The 24,991-nt window shown below is 35.4% G+C and overlaps 1 protein-coding gene and 1 pseudogene across 18 annotated transcripts in view; both read left to right on the top strand.

Moving 5' to 3' along the window:
• CADPS2 (calcium dependent secretion activator 2) overlaps positions 1-24,991 on the top strand; it is a 586,770-nt gene that overhangs the window by 333,933 nt on the left and 227,846 nt on the right. The window lies entirely within an intron of this gene.
• LOC123824017 lies at positions 22,229-22,947 on the top strand (annotated as a pseudogene).

Genomic DNA, 24,991 nt, shown 5'->3' on the forward strand with positions numbered 1-24,991 from the left:
TAAGAATTCAAAAAAACGAGGAGAAGCTTAAGAGCATCCAGGACATCTTTAAACGTTCCAACATCCGAATTATAGGGGTACCAGAAGGGGAAGGGGAAAAGCAACAAATTGAGCACGTATTTGAACAAATAATAAAGGAGAACTTCCCCACTCTGGCAAAGGAAATAGTCTTCCAAGAAATCCAAGAAGCTCAGAGAGCCCCAAAGAAGATGGACCCAAGAAGAAACACACCAAGGCACATCATAATTACATTAGCCAAGGTAAAAACGAAGGAGAGAATCCTAGAAGCAGCAGGAGATAAGGGGACAGTAACCTACAAAGGAGTTCCCATCAGACTGTCAACTGATTTCTCCAAAGAGACCTTACAGGCAAGAAGGGGCTGGAAAGAAATATTCCAAGTCATGAAAGACAAGGACCTACATCCCAGATTGCTCTATCCAGCAAAGCTTTCATTTAGAATGGAAGGGCAGATAAAGTGCTTCTCAGATAAGGTCAAGTTAAAGGAGTTCATCATCACCAAGCCCTTATTTTATGAAATGCTAAAGGGACTTATCTAAGAAAAGAAGATAAAGAAAAAACATGTATAGTAAAAGTACAGCAAACTCACAATTATTAACAACCACACCTAAAGCAAAACCAAAAGAAACTAAGCAAACAATTAGAACAGGAACAGAACCACAGAAATGGAGGTCACATGGAGGGTAGCAACAGGGGGGTGGGAGGAGGAGAGAGGGGGAAAAGGTATAGAGACTAAGTAGCGTAGAATGTAGGTTGAAAATAGGAGGAGGGCAAGAATAGTACGGGAAATGTAGAAGCTAAAGAACTCATAAGTATGACACATGGACATGAACTAAAGTGGGGGGAATGTGGGTGGGAGAGGGGGTACAGGGTGGAAGGGAGAGAAGGGGGGAAACAGGACAACTGTAATAGCATAATCAATAAAATATATTAAAAAATTGCTTACTACTTGGTAGAAATTAAATAAATGTTTGTTGAATGAATAAATGTTTTATTTTCTGAAAAAAAATGCAGAACTTATGTCACAGGTTTTTTATATTCAAAATAATTATGGCATTGATTTATGTCATTACCTAATCAGTAACACTATAATGTAAATTTGTTGGATTATGCTTCAAAACATTATTGCCCCCAAAAGAATTACAGTAAGTTTCATTATTCTAAAATTTTCTGTATGCCTAGAAATCTGAAGACTATCTATGGAAAATGTATTCTCTAAAAAAAATACAGTGAAGCTTGCTTTTTTAATGGCTTTTTTCTGAGCTATGATGGAGAATGTAAATTTCTAATGTTATCTATTATCTGTCAACATTTATATTTAGACCATTCCTATGATATGTGGCTAACCGTAGGAGAAAATTTTAGCAACATTTCTTGTGGTTAGGATTATACCACAGCATTCACTTATGTAAGAGTGATGCATTATGTAACCAATACTTATTAAAGATAAAAAGAAAACAAGATTGAAGTCTGTACATACTATTTTTATGGAATCAAGAAGTTATTTACTTTCTTTGTCCTATAGTGATTCCTGATTTTGTAATAATAGTTACATTTATTTCAGAATTTATTCTATCAATTCTATTTAGTTAACACTTTTCCTCCATTTTGATAGGCACAGAAAAACTTAATGAAGATATTCTTTCCAGCAACTGACAAAACAGAACAAAAGAGGAATTTAAAAGGAACCGGTGCCTTGCTCATCAGGTAGAGAGACAGGTCAAGTCAAGGGCCTACAAATGGAAGGAAAGTTGATGGAGGGAGTAAGCAAAAGAATGGGCTAACTGCTCTAGGTTTGTAAAGATTCCAAAGGGTCAGAGCACAGCTGTGGGTCAACATGAGGAAGAAAATGTAGGGGACTACCTGAGGTAGAGGACAGCATGAAGCACGGCAGTAGTGAAGGGCAGCAGGAGCAGAGGAACTTGGTCGGCAGGTAAGTTCCTCTGCTGGAATTTGTTGCAGGCAAGCTGGCCTGCTCTGGAAGCCCTAACTAAAGGAGGGGAAGATAGTTTAGGGGGATATCACAGGACCCAGAAGAAAAAAAGAATGTTAGTGGAAAGTACTGATGGGTAGAATAGTGTCTGAAAATACAGAAACTATTAAATCTCTTCAGAAGCAGCCCCAATGTCTAACAATGTATTTAACTCTGGCCTTCTTTTCATAAATGATAACATACTGTCAAAAGGACTATTTCGTAACCCTGTCTTTTATGATCATAGCTAGAGGTTAGCAGAATGGGGCATTGGCGACAGAATTTAACCTCACAGCCACAGTTCCGTATCAAGACTGTATTTGAAATGCCTGAAAATCATTGTAAGTTAATGATAATGGGGAAGATAGCAAATGAATTTTAGCTGGATGAATATGTGTTCTGATTATAAGAAGAGTCATCACAATTTTAGCACCAGTTAATGACATGAACAGAAAGAGCAAAGGGTTTTTAAAATACTAAAATTTCTAATCATTCATCCTAGAATCATTTATATCCTTAAGGATAGTATATTAATATTCAATTCAGAGAGGGAAAGCACATCTTCTTTTCATAATTTAAAAAAAGAATCAGTTTGTTGCCTTTATAAAAGTACAAATATATATTTTAGTGCTTTTGCTTATTTCATATCAATATATCAGTATTTTTCAGTATTTATGGATTTTATAATTTTTTTTCTTTTGACAGTGGATTAGAAGAATATAACAATAGACCAAAGGTCAGTTACAGAAAATGTGAATATCAGCCATTTCCACCTCTGTGAAAGTTGGTAGCCTCATCCTTTCTGCCGGTTTCAATTGATCCTTAGTTTGTCCTGACCCACTTCCTCTTTGCTCTTAGTGGTTAGTCCCTGTCTCTCTCTGGTGTTTCCCACTGATAAATCCCTTCCATTCCTTCCGCAGTTCAGTCTCTGCTCTAACAAAGAAACCAAACCAAACCAAAAACTGTTTTAGTAATCTTTGTATTTATCTTGCTGTATTTACCTTTCCAAACCATTAAGGAATTTAGGAATACTATTTTTATTATATCTCTACTAAAAATCGTCTGGTGCTTTTGTGTTGTTTATGGGATTAGGTTCACATTCTCTTAGCCTAGCATTTGAATCGTTTGAAAATCTGGCCCTATCTAGTTTTTCCAACTTTTTTCCTCTGTATACCCAACAAACCATCCCTCCCCAACTCTGCCAAATCAATCAGTTCTTACACCCTGAAAATGCGTTTACTAGCCAACCCTATTTCTTCCATTCTTTCTTAACCAGACCCTACCGGTTCAGTATTAGGTTGCACATTTTCTCACACGAGTATAGCTGTGCCAAGAAAGGTAGTTTATTTTCTCTCTAATCTAATCTTCATCTTGAGCTGACTCTCACTAACTGCCTAGACCCTTTGTTCCCACTGTCTGGTTTTGAGGAAACTGCCAAGTCCTTTTTATTCCACAAGAATCAAAAGAGGCTCCCCTTCCCTCTGCCTCATGGGAACAGTTCCCACTTTGCTACAACTGAGTCTCTCCAGTGGAACCTGCCGTGGGAAGTGAGGCAGGAGCCCCTCTATCTTGGGCACTCTCCCCGACTCCACCGTGCAGCTCTCGAAGCTGCCTGCCTTGTCTCGGTTTTCTTTTCACTGTGGTCCCCAGGCACCAGAAATGCGGGCTTTCTCTTTCCATACTATCTTCCTAGCACCTTCCTTAAACCTTTTTGATTAAGACCTACCTTTTGCTACAGTGAAGGAGGATTAGTTTATTTAGGAAACTGATTTTTTTGTATATGTTATGGTAGGTTGACATAAATGGACCCAATAAATGGGATCCCTAAATCCATACCCTTTGCTCTTTATCTGTTTTTCTTTTGAACATTGACCTGGCCATGTAACTTGCTTTGACCCCAGGATAGTAGCAAACTAGGCAAAAGCAAAAGCTTAAAAAAGCTCTTGTGTGTTCTGCCTTCACTGTGAAGGTATGTAAGGGCTAAAGGAGCAGAACTGAGTTAGCCCAGTTGTCTTGGCCAAGATCTCAGACATGAGTGAGCCCAGACAAAATGAACAAAGCTGCCTAACCAACTTGTAACTGACCACAGCTATGACTGGGTCATGCAGAGCCCTGAGCCCTGATCAGTAGAACTGCTTAGTCAACTATAGATTAATGAGATATAATAATTGATTGTTGTTTTAAGACACTAAGTTTTAGAGCGGTATGTTACAGAACAAAGGCTGACTGATACTGTGCACTACTGTCTTGCTACAAAATCCTGTCCACCTTCTCCTTCCTGTTCTCTTGTAGTGCAAGAGATCCACAGAATTGGATTAGTATACTCCTTGGCTTGAACTCTATGCCACATTGATCTATTCATTTATATATATGTAATCCTCATAATATGACTTTCTATAAATATACCATCACTTACTAATTTTATTAAAATGGGCATTTGGGTGATTCCCAGATTTTTGTTATTTCAGACAATGCTACTTTGAATAGCTTGTATATGTCTCTTGGTATATATGGGCACTTTTCTTGAGTGTGTACCTAAGACTAATTGAATTGATGAGAATGTAAAATGTATCTCTACAAGATAATACTAAACTTTTTCAAGTTTTACCATGAGTTGTGCCGAGATCCTTGTTCTCCTTTGGTCTTTTACCACATGCTACTTTCTTTTGGATACTTAGCTTTTGTGATGTGTGTGCCCTACATCTGTGGCTGTATCGTTGTCTCCTGCAAGCAAGGATCTGGACTCTTAACTTTATTGCTTTGCCCATAGACTTTAGAATATAGTGCACAAAATTAAATATTGATTAAGAATTTGTTGATGTACTTTAAAATTGAGTCATTATGAAAATTTCTGGATACTCCTCCTCTTTCTATTTCAGACTAATTCAGGCATCTATATTCTGTGCTCCCAGATTCCCTGAATGTGGTCTATTGTAGAGTTATAACCATCCACACTCTTGTTTGTCCCTCCAGCTGAGATTAACTCCTTGTAGACTAGAGGTTACTATTCAACATTGTTCCACCAGGCACTGAATATGTGCTTGATTTCATCAAATTAGTCATTCAAACGTATTTATTGATTACCATGTGCAGACTCTTTAAATGAAAGAATGAATGAATAAATAGTGTGAATTTTGCTATAAAAATGGCGATGCCTAAAAAGAGACATTAAGCAGCACTGGCAATATATTAGATATAGTAATGCTAATTACTGCCACCACAGATATAGAACAGCTGTTAACCTAACAGCATAGACCAGAAGTGTAGAAAACTGTAAAAGAAAACAACTTAAGCTGGCAGAATATGACATAACCGTGTACACAGAGTGGAATGGATCATCGAGTATTTGACTATTTCCTCCATGACTTTCACATCCTGGTTGAAAAGACATTATAAATAAGTCATTCACAGAACCTGATGTAACTGGTGATTTAAAGCTGTTTCCAAAAACCCTTATACCAGAATTCAAAAGCAATTTAAAAAATAGACAATTTTTAAAACCTTTTTACTCTTCTTTGAAGTGTTATATGCATACACAAAAGTGTGGCCCAAGGCAACTGAGTATAATTTTTGTTGGTCACTATGGTCAGTGAATGAACAAGAATACATGTAATGATTATTTGAAAACAATATTCATTACCTGAAAAATATTGTCCATAGAGGTAGGATTGTGATAACTATATGTGCTTATGAGTATTTATTCAACTGAACAAATATGACACATATTTAAGAAGCATGAAAGGGCTCAACTCCCTTATGAAATACAAAAAATGATGAAACCTGGCGATCAGATAGCCTTCTGGGCTGAGGTGGGCTACGATGAGCAGGCAGAAAAAATTACTGGTGAAGGAAGTCAAAAGGCACAAACTTCCAGTTATAAAATAAGCCACAGGATGCAATGTACAGCATGGTGACTATTGTTAAGAACACTGTACTGCATATTTGAAAGTTGCTAAAAGAGTAGATCTTAAAAGTTCTTATCACAGAGAAAAAACTTCTGTAACTGTGTTGATGGATGTTAACCAGACTTACTGTGGTTATCATTTTACAGTATATACAAATCATTGTCATATACCTGAAACTAATATTGTATAATGTTGTATGTCACTTATACCTCAAATTTTAAAAGTGATAGGGATTTGAAATGAGTAAAACAGTGTAAAATGAATAAGGGAGCTGCAACAAAACAGAAAAATGATGTTATATTTGCAAATAATGTAGATAATATGGATATGGCTGTCATTGCTTGCAATACCTCTTTTTACTTTGGACACAAATACAGTATTTTGCCATGAATAATGTGCACTTTTTTGCCCAAACCTTTTAGGGAAAAATAAGGGTGCACATTATATGTGGGTATAGTGATTGCAAACCATGGGTATAATAATGGGCATCATAATCTTGTGTATAATGTGCACAAAACATGGGTGTGTATTTTACACAGGAGCACATTATACATGGCAAAATATGGTGTACCTTTTTTGTTCAAAGAAAAACAAATTCTGGTGTGGTTAGTTTTTTCCTTGACCTCAAGCAAGACATATTTATGGATGTTTGACAGGATCTGTTTAATCTTTCCAAAGTTTGCACTTCATTGTAGACAACTATGCATTGTCCCCTCAGGGTTTAACTATTAGAGTTAGTAAGAACTGTTTAAGAGAATGAAAGTGTTAGGTGTGTTTATTGTGAAAGATATGAATAATTGATGAAATAATTTAAGACATAGTTAAAACTACTAAAGGACAGTGTTATATCATAGCAGTACTGTTTTTGTTGGAGTGTTTGGAGTATACAGCCACTGTGGCTGCTTGCAGCCCTGTCCCTGTGTCCTATCCCTGTTACATGGCTAGGGACTGCACAGCTGCTTGTGGCCCTGTCCCCATTACACAGAATATGTATATGTTTCTGTGTAACACTGAGATGTTTTCCTATTAGGGTGATAATATATGTTATAAAGAGCTGGAGTTATAGGAAAAACCATCAAAAGAACATTAAAGTCACTTCATAATACCATTTTAGAAAATAGATATTTAAAAATTAAAAATAAAAGTGCATCCTTTATTCTTGACCCCATATGCAGTATAAACAATTTTGTGCATATATCTTTGTGATATTAATATATTCAATTTACAGTAATTTTAGATCTCATATATCCAGCACTAATATTTTCTCATAGAATCCACCACTCTTTATTTAATGTTCTGCCAATTAAAGTCATATCATGAATAAATGGGTTAAAAATTATTTTGTAATTAAAGTTATCCCTATAACTTGGATTTCTATAAAATCAATTGATTATAATAAGTTATAAAAATGAAAAAATTGAACTTTGTGATACAGAGTACAAATTGCAGTAATGATTGATAGGTAATATACGTGATATAAAAAATTACTAGGCAAGGATGAGAAAGCATGTATCCTGCTACCAAATATTCAGTGAATAGATTATAGCTACAATCGTGCCTTTAATGTTTTTCATGCTAATTGTTAGGAAAAGGTATGGAGAATCATGGGACCTTAATAATATGCCTTGCCATTTTAATTGCTGAGAGAAGTAAGAGAATCTTAATTGCCAGGAGACACATTACTAATTAAAGTGTCATTTACATTCATTCTGAAATAATTAGTTGGAATATGTGTAAGAGCTGAGATATAAATTTAGTTCCAAATTCAAGAGCATACTTTGTTAAAATGACCTATTGTTAAGAAAGGTTAACAATCATAAAATTTTAAATGTTTTTCTTTATTTGGAACAATTTGATTTTTTTATTGGATTATTGAACTTGAAAGAATGAAGTTCACAGCATTTTAAAATTTAGTATGATTTTTTAAGTTGCTATAACACTAAGTTGAATTCCTAAGTTGCTTTCAGGTTTCTGGGCATTAATATTTTGTTTTAGTGTTTATCACAATTTTGGAAAAACCTACTTCTTTTTCATTTTTATTTTTTTTTATTTCTTTTTTTAGAGAGAGAGGAAGGGAGGGAAAGAAGGAGAGAAACATTGATATGCAAGAGATATATCAGTTGCCTCTCTCACACCCCCAACTGAGGGCCTGGCCCACAACCCAGGCATGTGCCCGGACTGAGAATCAACCGGTGACATTTCAGTTCGTAGGCCAGCACTGAATCCACTGAGCCACACCAACCAGAGCTACTTTTTCAATATATGATGGTGTCACCATGTAGTTACATTATAATATGTGAATTGCAAGTTTTGTCAACACTGCATGGCAACTCGTAAATATAGCTGTGATTTGGTGGACTTTTAAAATGATAGATTAAGTTTTAATAATTCCTGGCTAAACTAAATTAATTTAAAAGTTATATATATTTGGAAGTATATATACACTGTTATATATACTTGGAAGGAGTTTAAACAGTTATTTGTTCCTCCAGGATTTGGACATAATAAAATTGAATACTCATTTTCTTGGCACATCATCAGCGGTCCCTCCTTGTTTTACATTCCTCCCTGATTCTATACCTTATTTTGCTTGTCCCTGCATAAGTATCTGTTCTATATTGTGCAATGTATCCTTGAATGTTACATATTCTTATAAAATATATAGTGTTTTCTGTACCTATGTATTTTAAATTTATATATTTATGCTAAAGATATTCAATGTCTTATTTTTTCATCCAGCATTAAGTGTTTATGATCTATGTGAACTGTTACATATTCTTCTAGGTCATTGCTTCTTGATATTACATAACATTCTATATCATCTATCACATTTGACCTATGTTTTCCTCCAATGACAAACATCTGAATTGTCTCCAGTCAATCACCATAGATAAGGCCCCACTGATTATCCTTGTTCATTTCCATTTGTAGGCCTAAGAATTTCTCAACTATATGTAACAAAGGATCAGACATACTCATACTTAATTTCATTATTCCAAGGTTTCTTTTTAGATTATTTGTTCTTATTTACAACCCTACTTCCTTATATCCTTACCCCAAAATGCTATACTGACCTTTCTAATTTTTGCTTTTTTGATGAATGGGAAGCAATAGGTTTTTTTTTGTTCAGTGAATTTGAGTATCTATTCCTATGCATTTTGTCCAATTAGTCATTTTCTTTTGTTATTCATATATTTATCTCCTCTGCCAATTTTGCTTTTTTGTTTTCAACTTCTTTTCATTGTTTTAGAAATGTTCCTTCTCCTGATCAGCACTGTCCAATATCATAGCAATGATGGAAATATGCATCTTGACAGCACAGTAGGTTAAACTGCTAAATTTCTCTCAGATTCCTGGAGTATTGATATATTTTTCATTGTTTTGTTTCAGCATTTATCACACTGTGACGACCACAGGTGACTTTTGAGCACTTGAAGTAAGGCTGTGACTAGGGGCCAAAATTTTTATTATATTTAATTTTATTAATTTAAGTTTAAATAGCCACATTTGCCTACTGTATTGGACAAAGACCATGTAGATAATTATCTAGTTTGTTTTAGCTATTGTAGATGTACTCATGATTTGTTGTCTGCCTGATAACCTTGTTGAATGGAAGTAATTGTCAAATTTATCAATTTCATTCCTGTGCATTTGTGATTTTGGAGATTTTTAAAAAGTTTCCTCCACCCCTAAATCACAGAAATAATCTCCTTCATTTTGCTCTTTTATTGTAGGTTTATAGATTTATCTCTTAGGTCTTTAACCTATTTAGAGCTCCCTTTTGGATATAATATAAGGAAAACCTCCAACTTTGTTTTATCAACAACCTAGTTTCCCCACACTGTTGTGGGGAGAACAGTTCATTCTTCAACAGTTCATTCATCACCCTCTGTTTTTGCAGTAGAAGCACAGTACTGATTGTAATAAGCTGACTTGATCACTTGTCTTATTCTAAGTTTATTTTGTTATTCTTTTTCTGTAGGAGATTATGTCTCCTACAAATAACAGTTTCATCAGCAAATAACAATTTTCTTAATTTGCTGTCTTCACTCTTTTTATTTTTCTTGACTTATACAGTGGTGCAGGGCCTCTAGTGCGGAGTTATTTGGAAGTGACAGCAGGCATAGTTGCCTTTTCCCAGTCTTAGAACTAAATCTGTATTTTTCAGTGTTCTCCAGAGAAACGGAACCAATAGAATACACATGCACTTGTATATGTGTTTATGTATTAAGAGATTTATCATAAAGAATTGACTCATGACTCTAGAGTCCGGCAAATCCAAAATCTGTAGAGCCAATGTCCCAGTTTGGACATGAAGTCCAGAAGCTACTGTCGACCTGGAAGAGCCGATGTTTCGGTTAGAAGGAGGTCAGACAGGAAAATTCTCTCTTACCTGTGGGAAGATCAGCTTTTTGTTCTATTCAGGCCTACAACTAACTGGATGTGATCCTTCCACATTAAGGAGGACAAGCCACTTTACTCAGTCTACCAATTTAAATGCTAATTTCATACAAAAACATCCTCACAGAAGCACCCAAAATGTTTGAGAACTATTTAGACATCCTGTGGCCCAGTCAACTTGACACAGAAAATTAACCATCACAGTATCTAAAACTTATTTTATTCATAATAATTTGCTTTATGTTCTTAGTATATAGCTTTACCAAATTATTTATTAAAGCAAAAATTTTTGAATTGTATCAAATGTTTTCTGTATGTATTGAGGTACCAGTATTATTTTTTCCATTAAACCATCAATATATTGATTTATACTTGGGTTTTTTTATGTTAAATCACCTTTACATTTATGTCTTATCATTAAAGTAATTTAAAATTAAATAATTTAAATATTCTCTTCTGTTTATCTGTCTGCTGAATTTGAGTAAGATTTCATGGATTTAAAATGGCTGATCCCCTATTTCTGTAATTTATATGGTTATCTCCATTGCTAAATTTCTCATTACTGTTTATAGATAAAATTGGCCAGCAATTTTTTTCTTTTAATGTTCTCATCCAGTTTGAAATTTGAGTATCAAAGTTATATTAATCTCATTAAATCAATTGAGCAGCTTTTTTTTCTGTTTCTTTTCTTTTTCCTTTTTTTCTTCTCTTTCTTCTTCCCTCACCCTCCTCCCCTCCTCCCACTTTTCCTCCTCCCACTCTTCCTCCACCCCCTTCTCTTGTTCCCCCTCCCTTTCCCCTCCTCCTCTTTTCTTCCTCCTCCCCTTCCTTCCCTTCTTTCCCCTCCTTCTCCTCCTCATTCTCCTTTTCTTTTACTTAAACAACTTGTAAAAGAGGAATTTTGTCCTTGGAAGGTTATTTAAAACTATTCCAACTACCTATCTGAATGCCCAAAATCTGGAGCGCTTACAAAAACAAATGTTGGCAAGGATGTAGAGTAATAGGAACTCTTTCATCGCTGTTGGAAATGCAAAATGATACAGCCCCTTTGGAAGACAATTTGGCAGTTTCTTACAAAGCTAAACATTTTTACTATATGACCCAACAATCATGCTACTTGGTATTGAATATTTACCCAAAGAAGTTGAAAGCTTATGCCCCACAAAACTTACACATGGATATTTATAGCAGCTTTATTCACAACTGCTAAAACTTGAAAGCAACCATGATGGCCTTCAGTAGGTGAATGGATATGTAAACAGTGATACATTTTTAAAAATGGAATACTCTGGGGATGGGTGGGGTAGGGGGCCTTGGTGGCGGGAAAATGGAGATAACAGTACTTGAACAACAATAAAAAAAGAATTAAAAATGGAATATTCTGTGCAAAAAAGAAATGAGCTATTAAGCCTTGAAAAGACATGGAGGAATCTCACAAGCATATTACTAAGTGAAAGAAACTGATGTTGTTTAAAAGGCCATGGGCTGTATGATTCCAACTACATGACATTCAGACAGGAGGGGTGAATAGGCAGAGCATAGAGGATTCTTAAGGCAGTGAAAAAGCTCTGTATGATACGATACTGACGGGCATGTATCACTATACATTTGGCCAAATACATGTTTAGTGTATAATACCAAGAGTGAACCATAATGTCAACTCTGAGCTTTGGGTGATTATGATATGTCCATGCAGATTTATCAGTTGTAACAAATGTACCACTCTGATGCAGAATGTTACTGGGGAGTGTTTGCCTATATGGGGGCAGGGATTGTAAAGAAAACCTCCAAAAATATTAAATGGAAAGTGCCAGAAATAAACAATCATAAGTTTTATTTTTAATTATATTTTATTGATTATGCTATTACAGTTGTCCTGACTTTTCCCCTTTGCCCCTCCACCCAGGACCCCTCAGGCAATCCCCCTACCATTGTTCATGTCTGTAGTCTTGCATATAAGTTCTTCGGCTACTCCATTTCCTATATGGTACTTTACATCCCCATGGCTATCATAAATTTTAAATTGTGATCCCTTCTGAGTAGCATTACACGAAATTTTTGGCCTCTTGCTCCATCCTGCCCTGGACGCAAATCATTCCTTTGTCCAGCATATGCATGCTGTATAAGCTGCCTACCTGTTAGTCACTTAGTAACCATCCAGGTTATTAGATCAGTTAGCAGAGAAAACACATTCATAGAACTTTTGTTACAGTATATTGTTACAGTTTTTCTACTTTATTGTTAATCTCTACTGTGCATAATTTATAAGTTAAATTTTATCATAGGTATGTATTTATAAGAAAAAAATCACAGTACAGTGTGTATGGGGTTTGTTACTGTCTACTGTCTCACGCATCGTCCGGGAGTCTTGGAATGTGCGCCCCCATGGATAAGGGAGACTGTTCTATCTTCCTCTTAATTTTGCTGTGAACTTTAAACTGTTGTAAAAAAAACTAAAATCTTTAAAAAAAACACATCTTATTTGTAATATTATCTGGAATGGAAGATTAAGTTGGCAGTAAGAGAAGGTCTTTGATAGCCATTTCAAATTTTTTAGCCTTTCTTGGTCTGTTTAACTTTTCTAGTTCATCCTTCATCAATTTCCTTTATATTTGATACTTCTTAGATCTTAGTTACAGTTGTTAATATTTTAATATTTAGAAATAATTATTGTGTCTCTATAGATCTCCTTTTTACATTTTTTCCTTTCATTTTTTTCTTGTTTCATGTATGTTTATATATTTTTCTGTTTTAATTCTTATTCCTGAAGGTGTGTCTATTTTATTAATCTTTTTCTTTTTTGAAGATTTTATTTATTTTTAGAGAGAGGGGAAGCAAGGGAGAAAGAGAGGAAGAGGAACATCGATGTGCAAGAGAAACAATTGGTTGCCTCTCGCACACCCCCAACTGGGGACCTGGCCCACAACCCAGGCACATGCCCTGACTAGGAATCAAACTGGCAACCTTTTGGTTTGCAGACCAACACTCAATCCACAGGTCCACACCAGTTGGGCTGTCTTACTAATCTTCTTAAACATCAAAACTCATTGTATTCATTTTCTTTATTTTTATTTCTGTTACATTGACTTCTGCCCAAATCTATATTTCTTTCTCATTTCTGTAGCTTTGTTAGGCTCTGCTTTTTCTAACTTCTTCAGTTGAATAATTCAGCTCATTTTTTCTCTATTTCTTATATTCCAATAACTTTCACTTTATAATATGTAGTTTTTGGTTTGGGTTTTGAATTGATTTTTATTTATTTTACTCTATTACTCAAGTTAAGGCTCCTCTCCACCTCCCCATTTCTTCAGGAGACTCTTTTTCATATCAAAGTAGCTTTCTTTCCTATTTATATTGATCCTTGGTTAATTTTTTTCACCCAGTTTTACCTTTAATTTCCTCCTATAGTGGCATGAATGTGATTCTTCTTTGCCATGTATTACACTTCATAATCTTTCAGAATTTTTCCTCTGTATGCGTCCAGGATTTCCATTTAGCTGAACACATGCATTGCAACTGGCAAATGATTGCAAAGCATTCACATTGGAATTAGCTACTAACATGCACCCGAGGCACAGCACATTCAACTCCTTTATTATCCTCATTATATAATATTCACATCTCCAGCCCTCTCTGTTCCCTAATTTGCCACTGATTTAGGAGTTTGAATATTTGTGATCTAAATTCAATTTATTGTACCTGAATTCTTTTAAAAGAATGATTTTGATTTTTATCTAAACTCTAGAGCACTTCTGTACTCTCAGAAGCACCATGTTTAGTTTTTGTTCTTTGCTTTTGTTACCATTCACAGATACTTTTGTAAACTCCCTAGATGAAATAGTTGTGTGTGTGTGTGTGTGTGTGTGTAGAGATAGATAGATGATAGATAGATAGATAGATAGATAGATAATAGATAGTTGAATATATGCTTCATGAAAGGCTTAGACATTCAGCTTCTCATAATGGCCTCATTCATTTTAACTTTCATTACTCCCATTAATGAATTATTTGGTCTAAGCATGGCAACCAAGTCTGACCAAGTAATAACTTGGGAGACTTGCGTGGGCCTCCCTCCCCTTAATCTTCCTCAGCACATCTCCCACATTTCTGATCTCATAGTTGAGGTTTTCTGAATCTTAAAGTGCTGTGCTTACTGTTACTAAAAATGCCCTCCAGACCCCCTTTTCTTTTCCTGCCACCCCATTCATATAAAATATTGTTTGCAGTAATGTACATCTGTGTAGAAATTTTTCTCTACCATTTCTGACCTTCGTGACCTTCGTCAGAAAATGGTCTCACCTGATTATGTTAATTTTCTTCTCCCCCAGTAAGCTTCCAGTTTAAAAATACAATGGACTTGGGTACTTTTTCATCTTACTGATCTTCATAGGTATGATTTCTATTTAAAGTAGGAAGTAACTTGGATTTTTCAACATGCTCAATTGATAGAAGAATTACGGTTTTCTTTCTTGCACCCCTTGGAGCTTTCTACAGTATATTTTAATTATGTATGAAAATGCCTTAGCTGCCCTGCTTATAAGGATCCTGTGGCCATGATCTTTGTCTGCTTCATCTTTAATTCTTCATTGAATTCCTAGTACACTGTTTTACAAAGGATAGCTATCTAATTGACTATTAAATAAGTAACCATAAATACCTCCATTTGTTGAGTACACTTTGTTTACTATTCTATAACTGTAATTTATAACTCTTGATTATTCATACATGAAAAAGGGTATACTCTGTCTAACATTATCTTCTGCCCTATTCTATGGAGATTATATTATGATGAAATTTGGATTTGGAGAAACCCACTCACAAAGCTGATTTCTATGAGGGCACCTTGTCCTGTTACAGATGTTCTTCCTCTCCCCAATATTGAGCTTTAATTTAGGGCTTCTTCTAATATCTTGTTATCCTCCCTTATCCTCAGGTATGATCAGAAAAGTAAGAGTTATAGTGGAATTTTTTGAAAAGTTCCAAGAGGCCCCAAAGTGCACTAGTCACTTCTGCTGATGTTTGACTTGATACGGCATCCCATCAACCTGCAGTTTTACCATTAGCCTTAAAACAAAACCTACTTGCCAGGGAATTCTTGTAGAAGTTTCAAATACATGTAAGTGTTCTCATAATTTGCATATATTTGGTACAGTGAGTTTCATTAGTTCTTAAAGGAATCTGTGGCCAATGTAAACAAATAACTTTAATCATTGTGCCCTTTCTGTAGAAGTCAGGTGAACATACTGGGAAGATTCCTGAACAGCAGCAGTCAATTTTTAAAGTAGGATATGTTCCCATTATCTGGTACGCTGTCACCCTTGTGGAGTACTCATCTATTACACTGCTAATTAGCAAGTTGATGGAGTGTGTGGTTTCTTATAGCTGTGACATCCAAATAAAGCAGAGTGATTGCTTAAAAGTACTTAGCTACTTTAAATATGTTTAATCTTCATTAGTTCTCATAACTCTGTGATATATAACTTATGATATACAATATAGCATATTTGTGATATAATTGATATAACTTTTATATCAATAATTGATATGACTTTTATATCAATAATTGATATAACTTTTATATCAATTTACCAAGAGATTGCCAAAGCATAAAGAGGTTAAGAAATTCGACAAGTCATACAACTAGTAAGTGACCATGATTTAAACCTCAGTTTGTCTGATTCCAGAACTTGTCCCTAAACCACTGGGCAACACTGCCTGATGATAATCACAATGCTTTATGCAAGTGATCACAATACGAGCTCACAAACCTCAAATGCTGCCAAAGACAAGATAAGCCAAATGTGTGAAGTGATTAAGTATAAAGTCAGTAAGAGTGGAATAGTCAGTATTATGAGGATCAAGAGAACACGAAAAGAAATTCATAATATTTGTATGTATTTTAATTCTGTGCTTTCAAAGCACATCTGCAGGCCCGACTTGACCTGTAAGGCCACCATTTTTGCATCTCTTGGCTTATAGAAATTATCCCTTTCTATTTCTACCTTCAAATAATGTGTGAGGCTTTGCTAGTTACCACATACTCAGAAGTAGCATTTATTTTTTTCTTAATGAGTAAGGGACCATAGCTACATATTTGGAATGGATTTCATTGATATAAGAGTGAAAAGAATTATTTATTTCTTTTTAAACATTTTTTTTAAATCAATGAAGTCCCATAGATGTACACTGCTATTATTCTGCCATCTGATAAAATGATTCTATTGTCTTCTCTGTAGTTATCTGACATTGAGGCTTGAGAAGTGTGGCCCTATTCGTTATTGAATAACTAATTTGTAACCTCTAAATATTTGGGTCTTGATATGGGACATATAATGCACCATCAGTTTGATATTTATCCATCCTCTCTGAATTGCACCAGACAATAGGCTTGGCATGGTAAGTACCTTAATTCATAAGTGCATTTTAAGCCTGTGTCTTTGCAGTAATTTATATAAAAAGCAAATTTGTCTTTTATCCATATGAGCATTCTAGATCCCGTTTATGTAGTTATTTTGCTAAAATAACATATAGACACTATGTTGGGAGGGCTTTGTTGAAATAGTCTTTACATGTTAAAAATGTAAAATATTCCTAATTCAGGGAATTTACCTATGTACAAAAGCAAGTGATTTTTATTGTTTAAATGTAAGATTAGGAAACAAAATTTCTCATGTTAAAGTGCTCTAGAGTTTAGATAAAAATCAAAATCATTCTTTTAAAAGAATTCAGGTACAATAAATTGAATTTAGATCACAAATATTCAAACTCCTAAATCAGTGGCAAATTAGGGAACAGAGAGGGCTGGAGATGTGAATATTATATAATGAGGATAATAAAGGAGTTGAATGTGCTGTGCCTCGGGTGCATGTTAGTAGCTAATTCCAATGTGAATGCTTTGCAATCATTTGCCAGTTGCAATGCATGTGTTCAGCTAAATGGAAATCTTGGACGTTCTCTCATACACCCCATTATTTGTAATTGAACACCTGATTTTTATCATGCAACAAATTAACATCTGCACTGGATCTGTCTTTTGTGCATATGGATACACTGATTAGAATTTTTCAGATAGGCCGGTACTTGAAAACAAAAAGACAACATTGTGAAACACTTCCAGCCATAATTTTTGATTACATATTGAGAATCGTTTAATTATCTTACTCCATTTAATTAGCCCTTCTACTTAGGTCAATTGCTTTTTTTATTAACATGACATGTTAGCAATTTGTTAATTGGCATGAAATAACATGAGACTTTTCTGAGTACTTTCTGTGTGCTTAAGGAAGCTAAGGGAAAGGCAAAGCGGTAAATGTGTTCATTAGCCCCCTACAGCATTTACCACTGCTGTTGTATGGTGCCACCAAATCATGTGTTCCTGTCCCGTGAGTTTCTTTCCTTCTATTATACCAAATGAGACTGTTGACTAGAGTGATTAAAAAATGAGACCTTGGGTATATATTTAATATAAAAGAGCCTTTTCTGAAATTAAGAGAATGATGAAAAGTGAAGATGTATGTATGTAAATGATAGTAGATGGAGGGGAGTAGAGCTAGGTCGAAAGATTCATACATGTGTGTAAGAAAATTAAAGAGAGCATTATGCTAGGGGAAGTAAGCCAGGTGGTGAAAGACAAATAGCATATGATCTCACCTGCAAGTGAAACCTAATCAACAAAACAAACAAGCAAGCAAAATAGAACCAGAGACATTGAAATTAAGAACAAACTGACAGTAACCAGAAGGGAGTGGGGAGGGGGATAGGAGGAAGGAAAGGGAAGGGGTTTTCAAGGAACAAGTATAAAGGACGCGTGGACAAAGACAATGAGGAGTGGGAGAGAGGATTGAATGTTGGAGGTGGGTGTGGTTCGGGAGGGGGAGAGTGATGAGGGGGAAGTGGAGACAAATGTAATTGAACAATGAAAAATAATAATAAAGGAAAAGATTTTGTTGGTATCAGACCTTTAAGCTCCAAGCCTCTTTACCAGTGTTTTATGCTAAATAATTTTTACATATCAACAGTATTCTTTCGTAGCATCAACTGAAGCCTTTCACTGTATTGATTACATATATCTCCATCAAAGTAAAAACCATATTCAGCCATAAGTTTTTAAATGAATTTATAGTACCACAAAATAAGTAAGTCTCTGAGGAGTGTAGTGTAAAGGTATCATTGATTACACCTAGGAAAAAAATTATTTTACCCTCTAGAATATGGCACAAATAGATGACCACCAGTAATCTGGCACTGAGGGGCAAGTTTTAGACAGAACACATTTTACCACCTTGTATTATATCCATTAACCATGAGTCATTTTCTTTCTAACGTCCGAGTGAATTATCGTTGCAGTGCTGTCACAGCTTTGAGGAACTTTGTGGTGGTGAGAACGGAGAGTCTAGAATAGTACTGGTTTCCCTGTTAGTCGTTTCTTTATATTCTGCTGTATTCCAAAAATAGGATTACCTCATACCAGCATACGATTTAAGAGCTAGAGGAGATTTTAGATTGCTTGATTCAACATTAGTGTTTGTAAATAAAGCACTGAGAGTAAGAGTGGTAGGCCTTTCTGGAATTTATTCAGTTAACCTGAACTGAGTGCATCCATGTTGGGCATTCTGGCTAATACAATGATAAATGTACACTAACTCCATCCCAGCCAGAATTGTTCATTTCCTTTCTTGTCAGTAATATTTCCATCCACTTGGGGGCACTATGATCAAATACAGGGGTGGGCAAAAGTAGGTGTACAGCTTTGAGCATGCAAAACAGTTTATTCTTGTATTATTAATTTATTAACTATTATTTATTTGTATTTTTCCATACAAACAACTGTAAATCTACTTTTTCTCACCCCTGTATGGGAAGAAAAGAGAAAAATATGGGGCTTGGGGGTTACTTCAGCTAGAAAAATTGTATTACTTTGAGAAACCCTGACTGACTATATACTTTTAGGTGAAACACCTTTTTAGATATAGATAGCTGAGAGTGTTGCTTGTGTGAGAATAGGTATAGACCAACCAGCGGTGAGCGTGTGGTCCCTCAAGTACCAGCATCACCCAAGACCTTGTTAGAAATGCAGATTCTCAGGCCTGATCTAAATCAGAAACTCAGGGAGTGGGGCTCAGCAGTATGTATTTTCACAAGCTCTCTGTAAGATTTCAGTGCATGCTGACATTTGAGGACCACTGAGTTAGAGTAAGTGGATTTCAGCATATTTTTTTCTACATACTAAAATTTCTTACTATGGAAAAATTATTAGGTTAAAAATTATCAAATGTGCTTGAAATATTGTGAAAATGTTTCTTAGGAAAGGTTCCTCCCCTGCATTAACAATAAATGAGACTGAAGAGCTAAACTGAACTTTTTTAAAAAAATTATTTTAGAGACTTTATTTATTTATTTTTAGGGAAAGGGGAAGATAGGGAGAAAGCGAAGGAGAGAAACATCAATGTGTGGTTGCCTCTCACGTGGCCCCTACTGGGGACCTGGCTTGCAACCCAGGCATGTGCCCTGACTGGGAATCCACCTAGCGACCCTTTGGTTCTCAGGCTGGTACTCAATCCACTGAGCTATACCCACCAGGGCTGAACTTTTTTTTTTAATCAGTGACTTTCAGCCACCTCCCCCACCCCAAATTTTTAATGAAGTGACAATTTCAGATAAGTCATTTGTTTTCTATTATATAGATAAACCAAGTAATGGAATTTCTCAAATATAATTCCTTGTGATGATGTCAAGATACGGCCTAGATTTCAACATAGTACTACTAACAGTATTTCTTTACATCTTTATAGTATCTTTACACTTATTAAAAGAGCTGTTGTATTTATTGTGTTATTTGATCCTCAGGATTATCCTTTGAGGCAATTAAGAAACTAATCATTACCTTTGTTTACAGTTAGGAAAAACTGAAATGAGTTTTAGAATTCTTTAAGTGCTACATTCATATAGAGACTATACTAATTGCCTTTTTAATAAGTAGTTAATTTTGTTCCTTTGTTCCTCAGAGTTAGTGAGAACTGCTGGAAGAGAATACTGCTACCCATAAAAGAACTCTAAACCTCTAATGTGTCAGTTAGAAAGGACAATATTCTGGGATATGGGTTTTCCTTCCTAGAGGTATTCCCTCACACCCTTCCTTCCTGCTGTTCTAGGACTCAGATATACCCTGCCTCCCCCTCAGTTTCTTCTTTTCCATTTAAACATTCCTCCCTTGTTTGCCTTTGATCAGTTAAAGTAGTTAGAACTTCTGAATGCCTTTATGCTGAGGGAGAACAAATAAAGTCATCACAGAGAATAATATAAGAAAGTACCAGTGAAGTTTGCCATCACTCTGGTGGATTCTGACCTGCTTACCCACTGTCTGCCGGGCTCTCCTGGAAAGGCTGACCTGACTTAGGTGGCACCTCATGAGGGTGTCCTACTATTTGGCTCTTAGTCTTTTCTCCCAGTGAAAACTCTAACCCTAACAGCCACCACCAGGGAATGGCCTCCTGTATAACAACCAGTTTTTCTTTGACAATCAAACCAGCAACTAGTCCAGGATGCATCTCTTTCAGTATGCAAGGAGTGGCCTTGGCCTGGTTGTTCTGAGATCAAGACCATCTTCTCTGTACATGAGGTAAGATCTTACATGAAGGCAAGGAGTGTTTTATATGTATAGTAGCTGGGGGCCATTCCTTCACAATTAACTGTAATTGTGAAGTGAATCTGGTAGCAAAGTCAGAGTATAAATATTCAGTGAATATTTTTGGTAGTCTTAAAAGTATCAGAAATTAAAAACTGTGTTTACTTTCTTTTACAGCAATACCTATTCCTACCTTACAGGATTGTTTTATCAATTTCATAATATATGTAAAGTACAAAATACATAATATACATAATTTCATAATATATGTAAAGTACAAAATACAATACATATATTAAAGTACAGAATATATGTAAAGTACAAAATACTATAAGACTTAAGTAAATCTTAAAAAATGTAGCCTGTTATAAGGAAAATGATGATGAAATGCATTGGGAATAGTTACTTGAAGAATATCAGTATAGAATGTGTGCTATGGTAGGATATATTCTAATATTACAGTCATTTTACTTTTTTTTTACTGTTAGATTGAATTCAGAGGTTAACTTGAAAGCTAGCAAATTAAGCCTCAATGGAAATCGTTTTCAATTTTAAACTTTGTTATTGAAAATTTCCTTAATATTTACTACAATTCTGTATTGCTTTTTAGAGTAGAGTTCACAAATTTATTTTAATTTTATCTAATGACTAAGGATCATTTACTTGCTTATGGTCATCTGTCTGAGAAACTCTGACTCACCAGCACTCCTGTGATACTGTGTCTTCACTTTTTGTTATTTTCCTGCCTTACATGAACCGCTAGCCTGCCTTTTGTCCTACACTGCACAAAGTAACTGTGAAATAAACAGCACTGGAAAGCTGACTCCAAGATAAGTCTTATGGTCTGTGGAGTAAGTTTTCCTTGTCTGTTTCCTCTAATTGTAGAGCAGATGAACTGGGAACCAGCCCTCTGATAAATTGAAATTTATTTATATTCTAATCAGTTACAGTATCATTTATTACTTTCTAATAATTCATACATCCCATTGAAAAGCAGATATATATGTGCCAAAAATGGAATAAAATGCCACATCTAAGGATGTAATTATGATACGGACCTTTAAGCAAGATTCCCAAGTTTTTTTCCTAGGAAAAAATAACACTCCTTTTTAATTGAAAATGAGCACATTTCACATTTTTCTTCAGTTCTGTTATTTAGGTGGTGCTTATTTAGGTGGTGCTTTCATAAAATGAATTGGGAAAAACTATAAAGGTTATTTTCTTCTGTGTACTGATATTTTTTATATACCATCTTATTATTGTGGTTGTTTATTAAGAAAAATTCAGACCGCTTTTCCGGTGGGAACCATGGAGGATGCAGAAGAGTAGACGGTTCCTGCTAAACCAGAAACCCCTCAGAAAAAGCAGAATAATTGGCAGAACTGAAGGTCAAGCTCCTGAGAAAGGAGTTTGCCCAGCAGATGCTTCGAAAGGCAGAGCTGAATCTTTGAAAAAGCTAAGCACTGCCATAACAATATAGGCGAATGTATGGAACTGAGAGCCTAATGGCTAGGAGGGCAAGAAAAGCTGGACTTTTATGTACCTGCAGAGCCCAAATTGGCATTTCATCAGGATCAAAGGTATCAGTGGCATGAGTCCAAAGGTCCAAAAGGTGCTGTGGCTTCTACAGCTTTGCCAGACCTTCAGTGGCACCTCAGTTAAGCTCAACAGGGCTTCAGTTAATACTCTGAGGATTATGGAACCATACGTTCAGCATGAGAGTGCCAAAACCTGAAGTCAATACATGGGTTGATCTACTAGAATGTTTATGGCAGAATCAACAAAAAGTGAATTGCCATAACAGATAACATATTGACTGCTCAATCTCTTGGTAAATTTGGCATCATCTGCATGGAGGATATGATTCATGAGATCTGTACTGTTAGAAAATGCTTCAAAGAAGCAGACAACTGTCTGGTCCTTTTCCATGAGGTGCAGTGAAGAAAATGACCACCCATTTTGTGGAAGGTGGAAATGCTGGTAACCGGGAAGACCAGATCGACAGGCTTACTAGATGGGTGGACTGAGGCATCTACCACAGTTACTTCTGAAATCTGATCACTTCATAAACAGTGACTTCTTTCAAATTCTTTCTAAAAGGAAAAATTCAGAGATACCTTCAGACTAGCTTTAGTTCTTTTCTATGAAGTAATTTTGCTATTAGGCAAATTCACATAACAGAATTTTAATATTTATCCCTAGCTGCTTAGTTAAATGAGAGAATGCCTGTGCTTATAACTTGTTTTGAAACTAGGTGCAAAAGGGTTACTTGTCTCCCTTCTTCCGTCTGTGTTTCTTTCACATTACTTTTGCCTGTGGATGTATAACTCTGTCAAATTATTCTCTTAAGATGGGAATGCTGAATTCTTTGAACTAATGTATATTCGTGTTACAATGGGGAAAAGATGCTGATTTCCTATACTAACACGTGCCTTAAAATTCTAGAAAGAAAAGGGTCTGATTTTGTTTCAAAGTTGCATTTTAGAGGGAAGTACCTCACAATTATCTTGGAAAGTGGTGTTACAGTTCTTGACAAGAGTGGTAATATATTTCTCCAGTAGATGGCGCAAGCATTCCCTGAAAATAAAAAATATTTTTGTTTTCTAACTAGAGAACTCAGTAATAAAGGTGGCTATTTAAGTAGTAGTAAGTAATTTTCAAGGCATTTTGTTTTGAAAAAATGCAAGAAGAGGTTAAAAGAAGGTGAAGTAGTAGTTCACTTTGGACGTATCAAACTTGTCAAGACATTTTGTTAAATTAATGCAGAAAAACCTTACTGTTTAGTAGTATATGAATAATCAAAGATACATTGAGGTTAATTTTAACAAAAATACCTGAGACTTGAAGTTCTGAATATGTTTTGTAAATGACAAAGGTTTTCTGTTGACTATCTTGGTTTCATTTTCCTTTGTCTCCTGCATTTATGGGCAGAAGCATTGTCTGTATCATTTAATAGATGAGTAAATAAGTAAATGGAATTCTTAAGCTTTAAGTTAAAGAAGAAAGAAAAATATTTTATAAGTCTAACCCAGTGAATTCCAACCTGATTGTACATGGTCCTCTTCCTGCTATTGCCTATTTTTGTTATTCATTCTCTTTCAAATAAATACATGCACGTGAAAGAGAAACTGAACATCAGAGGACACTTTCCTGTAGTTGGAATTTTTGGTCAATTGATAAATAGTGATTTCTTAAGATCCTAGGGAATTCAGTAGCTGGGAAGCATAATGTGTATATCTACAGAAATACTACTTTTATCTGTTGGAGAACTATTTGCTTTGTTGTTATAAGTTATGTGATATCATAGTTTCATTTTATTTTAGAAAAAGGTATATTTAAATTTTTACCCTGCATTTTGAAAAATTTCTTTTTCCAATTAGACAATGTTGAAAAATTTTATTACCACTCTCCCCTAGATTTCCAAAGAGTTCTTAAAAATATTAGATTGAAATATTTTTTGAATATTGCACTGCTAACATGATGATGATGATGATGATGCTTTAATTTACATTGTACTTTAGTTTCAAAGACTCCTCTACATACATCATTTCGCTAGATTTTTGTAATGACAGAGTCTGTTGTAGTCAGGGCAAATCTTGCTCTTCCTATTTTGCAGGTGAAAAAAGTGAAAGTCACATGGGCACAAAGCAGTTAAAGGGACTCAAGAGAGTTGTTCATTTGTGTTCTTGTTTCCTGTGTTTCTTTGTTCTCCCCCTCCTTCCATTTCCACCTCCTCCACACACCAGATCATCTTTACTCTTTCACCTCTGTTTTGGAAAAGCACTTATTCTGCACCCCTAATGCTCGCTTCCATGTGAAAGGGCATCCATGACAGTAATATCCCTGACTTCTTTCCACCCCTCCCCCCTTTTAAAAAACTTATCTAATTGATTAGCTTGAGAGCAGGGACTGGTTTGGTCATGCACAGATCAGCTTCTCTGTGTTTGTCCTTTGAAGGTGAGTTCTCCGTGGGGAGTACCTGACCCCTGCGTCTGCCTGCACACCGCCCGCAGCAGGGCCTCCACTGGACAGGCCCAGCCTGTGGGGCCGCCGTCTGTGACGGGAGTGGGG

Source organism: Phyllostomus hastatus, unplaced genomic scaffold, assembly GCF_019186645.2.
Source record: "Phyllostomus hastatus isolate PE091 unplaced genomic scaffold, TTU_PhHast_1.1 phas_contig_118, whole genome shotgun sequence".
NCBI classification, from domain to species: Eukaryota; Metazoa; Chordata; class Mammalia; order Chiroptera; family Phyllostomidae; genus Phyllostomus; species Phyllostomus hastatus.